Source organism: Leptodactylus fuscus, chromosome 2 (assembly GCF_031893055.1).
Source record: "Leptodactylus fuscus isolate aLepFus1 chromosome 2, aLepFus1.hap2, whole genome shotgun sequence".
Classification (NCBI taxonomy): Eukaryota; Metazoa; Chordata; class Amphibia; order Anura; family Leptodactylidae; genus Leptodactylus; species Leptodactylus fuscus.
In genome coordinates, this window is record NC_134266.1 from 281,727,235 (window position 1) to 281,738,082 (window position 10,848).

At 41.7% G+C, this 10,848-nt stretch overlaps 1 protein-coding gene across 1 annotated transcript in view; it reads left to right on the forward strand.

The window, feature by feature from the left end:
• The window catches only part of LOC142196121 (uncharacterized), a 530,658-nt gene that overhangs the window by 37,457 nt on the left and 482,353 nt on the right, over positions 1–10,848 (forward strand).

The window sequence follows — 10,848 nt, forward strand, 5'->3', positions numbered from 1 at the left end:
CACAGCCCAGTCATATTAATGTGACCACGCCTACTTTTGACGTCAACGTTAGCTAACCAATCACAGAAGGCTCGTGTCATCATCCATCTGGGCGCACTCATCATTGTGGAAGGTACGGTGGATCAGCACACGTATGCATCTATCCTTGCGGACCATGTTCACCCCTACATACGAATTATTATTCCTCAGGATGATGGCATCTATTAGCAGGACAATGCCACAGTGTACGTGCGTGGTTCGAGGACCACCAGGATGAGTTTACCGTACTCCCTTGGCCAGCAAATTCCTCGGACTTGAACCCAATCGAGAATCTGTGGGAGCATCTTGATCGGGTTGTTGGCGCCATGGATGCTTCACCGTGTAACCTAGTGCAGCTGGCCACAGCACTGGAGTCGGCATGGCTCAACATCGCAGTGACATCATCACAACATCCCCTCTTGTCCTGAATGTCTCGCAGCGGTCCGCTCTGCCAAAGGAGGTTATTCTGGATTATGACAGGTGGTCACATTAATGACTGGACTGTGTACGATCACTGAGAAGGAGCTCGCCATGAAAGTAAGTATATAGAAAAGGAACAGTCCCACTATACGCCGGGAAATAGGTTTCCATCTTTTATTGTTGATTTACAAATAATTTTTGGGAAACAATAAACCTAAAAGGCAACTTATTAATATCTAATGTCATCACTTTATTGTTGGGTTCGCGTCTGCACCTGCTCTATGGTTGGGGTTTCCATCCTCAAATCCATGTAAAAAATGCAAAGAGAAAAGTCCTGCAAACATCCAAGTCTATGGGGTCTATGGATTAGGCTTCCTGAACGCAGGTGTGAACCTAACATAACTGAAGATGGAACCAAGTTATTATAAAGGTCCTTACAGAGAGCGGGATGTAGCCAGGTCACTGAGAAGCAGCAAATACTATAAGAGAGCAGGACCCAACCAGTGGGGGGCACAAATGGTCCCTACAAATGATGGGAAATAGACAGCTCACATAAAGTTGGCTCTCTCTCTATATATATACTGTCACTGGTGAGGGCCTGGTCCTTCTATAGTAGAGGATATAGACAAAATCACAATAAAACCATAATATACCGAGCAATCTAAATATGAAATTGCTTCATTTAAAAGCGATCGGAGAAATATAGGAGATTCACAGCAGCAGCGATTGTATCCGAACCCCTTGGGGAACAATAGTATTGGAAGAAGACCGATGGATAGGAAGAACACTGCGCTACTCCACTGAAGTTAACATCACACGCACTTTATTTCGTTTCCTTAAAACACACGACGCTATACACAGCGTTTCGGGGATTACCCCTTTTTCAAGTGTATAACTGAAATACACAATATACCCTAATAATAATAAAAAAAATAATTGATATGTAACATGTTTCATAAAACCTCAAGATAAAACAATATAGATCATCAAAAATGAAGATTATCAATAATTCCCAATAAAAAATATTGTCAGTATTCAACTGATCCATAATTCTACTGATGGCCAAAACATACTGATAAATACAACTGACAAATTGCCAAATACTGATAAATATAACTGACAAAATGCAGGTTTACATACCGTACAGGAGTCAGGAGCAGGAGCCTCTCAGTAAAGGTAAGCGTGGATATACCATGTGTGTAACGCCGGCTTTTTAACCATTCCCAGGGCGCGCTGACAAGCAGATCACATGTCTGCATCCTATTTAAATTACTGTCGGCTGTTCAAACTTATTACTGATTCGCCGATTAAGGTTCCTTTTTAAAAGTCAAAACGGAAACCTCTTCATTCTATGTAAACTAAATTGTATAATGTATTAGAGGGAGGACCCGGCTTCGCACGGGTATATTACATTTTATGTTTGTGTAGTGGCCCCATAAGAATTGTGTATTGTGTATGTGGTTTGTGTGTATGTCCATAAGCGTCATGTGATTATGTGTATCTCATTTTGGATGTCAGTGAAAAACCTGTGATCAGTTGTTATGGATACCTGGAGTAAAGCTGTATCTAATCCTTCCCCGTGTAGTACTGTGTTTAGATGCAAGTATCCAATCCTTGTTGGTGTGGTACTGTGTGCAGATGCACATATCTAATCCTCCCCGTGTGGTATTGTGTGAAGAGGCGCGTATCTAATCCTCCAGTAAGTGAAACTGTGTGCAGACGCGCATATCTAATGACTCTGGCTTGCGGTACTGTGTGCAGATGCGCGTATCTAATACTCTGGCGTGTGGTACTGTGTGCAGATGCACGTATCTAATCCTCCCCTGTGCGGTATTGTGTGAAGAGGTGCGTATCTAATCCTACGGCATGTGGTACTGTGTGCAGACACGCTTATCTAATCCTCTGGCGTGTGGTACTGTGTGCAGACGCACGTATTTAATCCTCCCCTGTGTGGTATTGTGTGAAGAGGCACGTATCTAATCCTACGGCATGTGGTACGGTGTGCAGACACGTGTATCTAATTCTACGGCATGTGGTACTGTGTGTAGACGCGCGTATCTAATCCTACGGCATGTGGTAATGTGTGCAGACGCGTGTATCTAATCCTACGGCATGTGGTACTATGTGTAGACGCGCGTATCTAATCCTACGGCATGTGGTACTGTGTGCAGACGCGTGTATCTAATCCTATGGCGTGTACAACTGCGTGAAGACACGTGTATCTAATCCTCCCCTGTGTGGTATTGTGTGAAGAGGCGCGTATCTAAACCTACGGCATGTGGAACTGTGTGTAGACGCGTGTATCCAATCCCCCGGCATGTGGTACTGTGTGCAGATGCGCGTATCTAATCCTATGGCATGTGGTACTGTGTGTAGACGCGCGTAGCTAATCCTCCCCGTGTGGTACTGTGTGCAAACACGCGTATCTAATCCTCCCCCGTGTGATACTGTGTGCTGAGATGCGTATCTAATTCTCTGGCTTGTGGTACTGTGTGCAGAGGCATGTATCTAATCCTCCAAAGTGTGGTACTGTGTGCACACACACGTATCTAATCCTCCCCTGTGTGGTATTGTGTGAAGAGGCGCGTATCTAATCCTTTGGCGTGTGGAACTATGTGTAGACGTGCGTATCTAATCCTACTGCATGTGGTACTGTGTGCAGACGCGTGTATCTAATCCTATGGCGTGTACAACTGTGTGCAGACGTGCGTATCTAATCCTCTGGAATGTGGAACTGTGTGTAGACGCGTGTATCTAATCCTATGGCATGTGGTACTCTGTGCAGACGCGTGTATCTAATCCTATGGCGTGTACAAATGTGTGCAGACGCACGTATCTAATCCTCTGGAGTGTGGAACTGTGTGTAGACGCCTGTATCTAATCCTTCGGCATGTGGAACCGTGTGCAGACGCATGTATCAAATCCTTCAGTGTGTCGAACTGTTTGCAGAAATGCGTATTTAATCCTCTGGTGTGTGGGACTGTGTGGAGACCCGTGTATCTAATCCTCTGGCGTGTGATACTGTGTGCTGATCTGTGTATCCAATCCTCTGGAGTGTGGAACTGTGTGTAGACGCCTGTATCTAATCCTTCGGCATGTGGTACAGTGTGTAGACGCGCGTATCTAATCCTATGGCATGTACAACTGTGTGCAGACGCGTGTATCTAATCCTATGGCGTGTACAACTGTGTGAAGACACGCGTATCTAATCCTCCCCCGAGTGGTACTGTGTGCAGACGCGCGTATCTAATCCTCCCCCGTGTGATACTGTGTGCTGAGACGCGTATCTAATTCTCTGGCTTGTGGTACTGTGTGCAGAGGCATGTATCTAATCCTCCAAAGTGTGGTACTGTGTGCACACACACGTATCTAATCCTCCCCTGTGTGGTATTGTGTGAAGAGGCATGTATCTAATCCTTCGGCTTGAGGAACTTTGTGTAGACACACGTATCTAATCCTACTGCATGTGGTACTGTGTGCAGACGCGTGTATCTAATCCTATGGCATGTACAACTGTGTGCAGACGCACGTATCTAATCTTCTGGAGTGTGGAACTGTGTGTAGACGCGTGTATCTAATTCTACGGCATGTGGTACTGTGTGTAGATGCGCGTATCTAATCCTATGGCATGTGGTACTGTGTGTAGATGCGTGTATCTAATCCTATGGCGTGTACAACTGTGTGAAGACACGTGTATCTAATCCTCCCCTGTGTGGTATTGTGTGAAGAGGCGCGTATCTAATCCTACGGCGTGTGGAACTGTGTGTAGACGCATGTATCCAATCCCCCGGCATGTGGTACTGTGTGCAGATGCGCATATCTAATCCTATGGCATGTGGTACTGTGTGTAGACGCACGTATCTAATCCTCCCCCGTGTGGTACTGTGTGCAGACGTGCATATCTAATCCTCCCCCGTGTGATACTGTGTGCTGAGACGTGTATCTAATTCTCTGGCTTGTGGTACTGTGTGCAGAGGCATGTATCTAATCCTCCAAAATGTGGTACTGTGTGCGCACACACGTATCTAATCCTCCCCTGTGTGGTATTGTGTGAAGAGGCGCGTATCTAATCCTTTGGCGTGTGGAACTATGTGTAGACGCGCGTATCTAATCTTACTGCATGTGGTACTGTGTGCAGACGCGTGTATCTAATCCTATGGCATGTACAACTGTGTGCAGACGTGCGTATCTAATCCTCTGGAATGTGGAACTGTGTGTAGACGCGCATATCTAATCCTCTGGAATGTGGAACTGTGTGCAGACGCGTGTATCTAATCCTATGGCGTGTACAAATGTGTGCAGACGCACGTATCTAATCCTCTGGAGTGTGGAACTGTGTGTAGACGCCTGTATCTAATCCTTCGGCATGTGAAACCGTGTGCAGATGCACGTATCAAATCCTTCAGTGTGTGGAACTGTGTGCAGAAGCGCGTATTTAATCCTCTGGTGTGTGGGACTGTGTGCAGACCCGTGTATGTAATCCTCTGGCGTGTGATACTGTGCGCTGATCTGTTTATCTAATCCTCTGATGCGTGTATCTCAGTTTGGATATCAGTGTTGTATTGTGCATGTGGAGTGACCGTGTGTATTGCAGTTGGAATATGAGTGAAAGTCTTGCAGGTTTGTATTGGCTAAGGGGGGGGGGGCACTGTGTTTGGAATGCTGTATCTCAGCAACGGTACGTACGAGCGAGTTGGAGTCTCGTCTTAAACCTTCCCGGATACCTGAAGTATCTCTGTACCAAATTTGGTGAAGATCGGTCCAGTCGTTTGGTTCGCATTAGAGTACAGACAGACAGACAGACAGACAGACAGACAGACGGACGGACAGACAAGAATTCATTTTTATAAGATAGGGAGATTGGATGCGGGCTCGTTCCTATTGGAACATAGCTGCAAGCATGTACTTTAGAAGCAACAGCTCCAGGTACAAAAATTTACATAGCTTATTGAAATGGAGCCACATACACAATTTACAACAATTCATATACAGTCTGAAATAAACATTATAACATAGGCAGTTTCAAATTCCATTTTTAGAAATAATACTTAGGAGCTAATTGTTTTGAATTTATGGATGAAGTGAGAAGATTATGATATATGCAATTCTAGAATTTCATATTTGACAGCAAAAAGGCATATCTATTCAAATAAAATTAAGGGTTGTATGGATTACGTTAAAACCAATAAAAACTCCTTCAAGATAAAATCTACAAATTAAAACATATACCAAGCACAGTCTAACAGTAGGGACTGGAACAAACATTACAATGCAACCGATGTTAAAATTTCAAATTTGCCATCATATGAATAGATTAGAAATAAAACCAAACACATATATCCATGTTGTAATTTAGACATACAATTATATGTGAATAAATATAAGGACATACATTAAATACAAATATACAGGTTAAATTGCTAATTAAATGAATCTTTTTTTTTTTTTTTTAATTTTTTTAAATTTTTTGTTAAAAAAAAATGAAAAAAAAAATTGTGAATTATTTTTTTTTTCTTCCTTTCCTTTTCCCCTTTTTTTATCTTTTCTTTTCTTTCCCTTTTCTCTTTCTTTTCTTTTAAATTATATATATGTATTACCCAGAATATTTCAATATGAGATGTCTTCAAGGGCTTCGTTTAAACCTTCTGGATGGAGAGTGTTAAGCTTAAAGATCCAGAACATCTCTTTCTTTTTTAAGACCTCAAAACGGTTAGTTACATTTGAAGGGATTTGTTCAAGCGGAATAACGGTAAAGTTTGAGAAAATACAATTATGTTTAATTTTAGCATGCCTGGAAACGCTGTGTTTCTCGTAGCCATTGGAGACATTGGAACGATGTTTTTTAATCCTATCTCTCAGGGACATAGTTGTACGTCCCACATATTGCAACCCGCATGGGCAGTTTAAGATATATACAATATACGTGGAGGAGCAGTCTAACCTTGATCTAATTGGAAATTTTTCATTTGTAGATATACTGGTAACCTCACTTACGTTATGTGCCATGTTTAGACAACACTTACATCTTAGATGTCCACATTTAAAACTCCCAACATTTCTATTAATTGATAAGATATTAGTATTTTTCTTATTAGAAGATCTCAGTTTGCTCGGGGCAATCATACTTTTTAAAGTTCGTGCCCTCCTAAAAGTGATGGCGGTTTTTTTGGGGAGGGATCTTTTTAGGAACTGGTCATTGAGTAAAATGTGCCAGTGTTTCTCCAAGATTTTTCTAATGGAGTGATGGGCCGTATTAAATGTTGTTATGAAGTTATGTTTAAACTCATTGCCTTGTTTAATGGTTTTTTTTAGATACTAAGCACTCATTTTGGCTGAGGTTCCCCGCTCTAGTCTGAGCTTCTTTAATTAAAGGGGCTGGGTAATTTTTATCTTTGAACCTTGTAGCCATGATTTTACTTTGGGCTACAAAATCTGCTTGGTTGGTACAATTGCGTCTCAGTCGAAAAGATAAAAAAAAAGGGGAAAAGGAAAAAGGAAAGGAAGAAAAAAAAAAATAATAATTCACAATTTTTTTTTTCAATTTTTTTTTTTAACAAAAAATTTAAAAAAAATTTTTTTTAAAAAAAGATTCATTTAATTAGCAATTTAACCTGTATATTTGTATTTAATGTATGCCCTTATATTTATTCACATATAATTGTATGTCTAAATTACAACATGGATATATGTGTTTGGTTTTATTTCTAATCTATTCATATGATGGCAAATTTGAAATTTTAACATCGGTTGCATTGTAATGTTTGTTCCAGTCCCTACTGTTAGACTGTGCTTGGTATATGTTTTAATTTGTAGATTTTATCTTGAAGGAGTTTTTATTGGTTTTAACGTAATCCATACAACCCTTAATTTTATTTGAATAGATAGGCCCTTCTGCTGTCAAATATGAAATTCTAGAATTGCATATATCATAATCTTCTCACTTCATCCATAAATTCAAAACAATTAGCTCCTAAGTATTATTTCTAAAAATGGAATCTGAAACTGCCTATGTTATAATGTTTATTTCAGACTGTATATGAATTGTTGTAAATTGTGATTGTGGCTCCATTTCAATAAGCTATGTAAATTTTTGTACTTGGAGCCTGGAGCTGTTGCTTCTAAAGTACATGCTTGCAGCTATGTTCCAATAGGAATGAGCCCGCATCCAATACATTATACAATTTAGTTTACATAGAATGAAGAGGTTTCCGTTTTGACTTTTAAAAAGGAACCTTAATCGGCGAATCAGTAATAAGTTTGAACAGCCGACAGTAATTTAAATAGGATGCAGACATGTGATCTGCTTGTCAGCGCGCCCTGGGAATGGTTAAAAAGCCGGCGTTACACACATGGTATATCCACGCTTACCTTTACTGAGAGGCTCCTGCTCCTGACTCCTGTACGGTATGTAAACCTGCATTTTGTCAGTTATATTTATCAGTATTTGGCAATTTGTCAGTTGTATTTATCAGTATGTTTTGGCCATCAGTAGAATTATGGATCAGTTGAATACTGACAATATTTTTTATTGGGAATTATTGATAATCTTCATTTTTGATGATCTATATTGTTTTATCTTGAGGTTTTATGAAACATGTTACATATCAATTATTTTTTTTTTATTATTAGGGTATATTGTGTATTTCAGTTATACACTTGAAAAAGGGGTAATCCCCGAAACGCTGTGTATAGCGTCGTGTGTTTTAAGGAAACGAAATAAAGTGCGTGCGAGGATATAGACAAGTCACTGTGAGCTGGATAAATACTACTGCAGCTCAGGACCCGACCACTAGGGGGCAGAAAGCTCCTGCCCAGTAAGGGGGAGTTCACACGGAGTTACGTGCCGCGGGATGTGGCACGTAGACGCCGCGGCACCCTTTGCGTGCTGTACAAGCTCCCATTGATTTCAATGGGAGCGGGGATCGTATGCGCCGCGCTAGTTTGCGACCGTGCATTTATTCAAATCAATGGGAGCGTGTACGGCACGCAAAGGGTCCCGCGGCGTCTACGTGCCACATCACGCAGCACGTAACTCCGTGTGAACTCCCCCTAATGGGACATAGATGACACTGAGGCGGATATTTACTATAAGTGATACGGAGCAGGTCCTTATGGAGTATAGTATATAGTCACACCCCTATTGTAATCGATGGTGTCTGTCAGCATTTTATTGATTGGTCCATTTCCATGCTGGTGTGTTTTGGCTCTCAATTCAAATTGGACAAATCATAGCGGCCATCCTCAGTTATTAGCAGCACCGGACCCCTAGGATTTAGCCCTATGTTGTGACAGTGATGTCGCAAAAAAACCCCAAAACACATCTAAGTTGTGCCCTTGTGAGCGGCGCGTCCTGCTACTGAATGACTCGGCCCTTTGAATCTAATGACAGTATCAATGAAAAGCCAGAGGTGCATGTAGCCGTGTGATCACGTCCTATGTGTGGGCAGCGCTGTGACGCGACTCAGCTTCAACACTGGAATACACTCCAGGAGTTTCACTTTCACTTTCTTGATGCCCCGCCCACACTGTAAAATCTCATTGTAATGGGGGACAGGGAAGATAAATTTCATTTTTACAGCACATTTGTCCTCTAACCATCTCTCTGAGTTGTTTGGGGCTCTGTGATTTTTTTTTTTTTAGCTTAATGGTGGCCATCTCCTTTAAGAAAAAGTTTCATTTGCTATAGATATTGTACAGATATTGCAAAATCATTAACATATCTGTTTAATTACATAGAAGAGAAAGAGAACAGAAGATGCTGTGGAAGGGGAAGAAGAGGAAGACCTACAAGAAGAATGTGTCATGGACTTATAGGAAGAGGTGCAGGCCTGGAGACGTCTGGAATCGCGACACAAGGAAGACAACACGCAGTATATGGAGAACATGGTGGAGTCGCAGCAGTGGAATGGTGCGGAGAGGGTGATGGATAAGAACAAGGGTGGCCACTGCCTGATGACAACACAACCGATCGAGACATTATCTGCGACTATCATGGTATCCTCAAAGACGGCAACAAAGGAGAAGAAAGCAACAGGTCCTAACAGATGAAAAATGTCATATAATTTTTCAAAGTAAAAGGACATAAAATGTGTACTGATTTTTTTTTCCTCATCTTTGGCCATTTATTAAAAACTGAGCTTTAAGAGCGCACACAAATCTATTATCTGGATGGGAACCGAAAACCAATGACCACGCCAACACTGAAGATCTCTTTATGCTTGTGGAAAATGAAATGCACGTTCTGGCTCTGCAACATCTGGAGAAACTTCAGTACACAGAAATGAATCCTCAAAAGAATATGGAAGACTTTGATCACTTGTACGGCGCTGCTCCCGATACAAAACAAATTTGGCTCCCAACCTTCAGATCAAACACAACACATCTTGGAGTTCAGCCAAACTCCTCAACCCCATATCTAAAGGATCCGAGTTCTTGTTTTCTCCAGAGTAATGGCTGTCGAGTAACTAAAGTGACTCTTGGCCGTCCACTAATGCTTTTAAGGATGAACTTTCACCCCTATGGACACCTCTGTTTCGATAAATAACCGATTTCCTCATGAAGTTCCCATTCTGGAGAATTTCTTAAGTAGTGTTGTGATTTTTCCTGTTATTCCTTGACATTTATCAGGTTGACAACTTGACACCATTTGAGGTCCCTCCAGTGGGCCTGTCCAATTGTAATGACTGTAGTGTTCGTCCTTCTGCTTTTCAGAATTTTCTTCTGTATGTACTGTATAGGCTACAGCGAGACTCAGAGGTATCACTATTAAGGTGGAGCGATCGGGACCGGGAAATATCGGATCCCGATTGGCAATCGAGCAAATTTCACAATCGTGATCGACTGGAAAATGATCAAAAATCGGGTATTGAAATCTAAAGATCAGCTCATCCCTACTGTATATACAATTAGGGTTGAGTGATCGGGAAAGATCGGATCCCAATCGGCGATCGAGCAAATTTCACGATCGCGATTGGCTTGAAAATTATCGGAAATCGGATTTTAAAATCGATCCTGAAATCTCAAGATCGGCTCAACCCTAATCATTACGTCTCCGTCTGTTCTTCATATTGTTTTACACGCACTAGGCTTTTTTGTATGATCACGATGATCACTTGCTTTACTACACAATCTCTGGCTTCCTGGGAAGTTTCCGATGGCCTGAGCTTAGACTCTTGCTATCAGCCTGTGCGGAGGACTGAGAGTACAGGTCCACTGCTGTATAGACTTGAGGAGCGGACAGTTTTGGAGGAGCACTATCAGAGGGGCCCCGCTACCAGGTGGTCAGGTGAAAATAATGTCATATTTGTAATGAGTGAAATTAAGCCAAAGTGTGAGAAAGGACTCAGTGGAATTGTTGAGGGAGCTGACTAAACCCCAAATCTATTAGAATGTCTGGGCGTCTTGGAACTT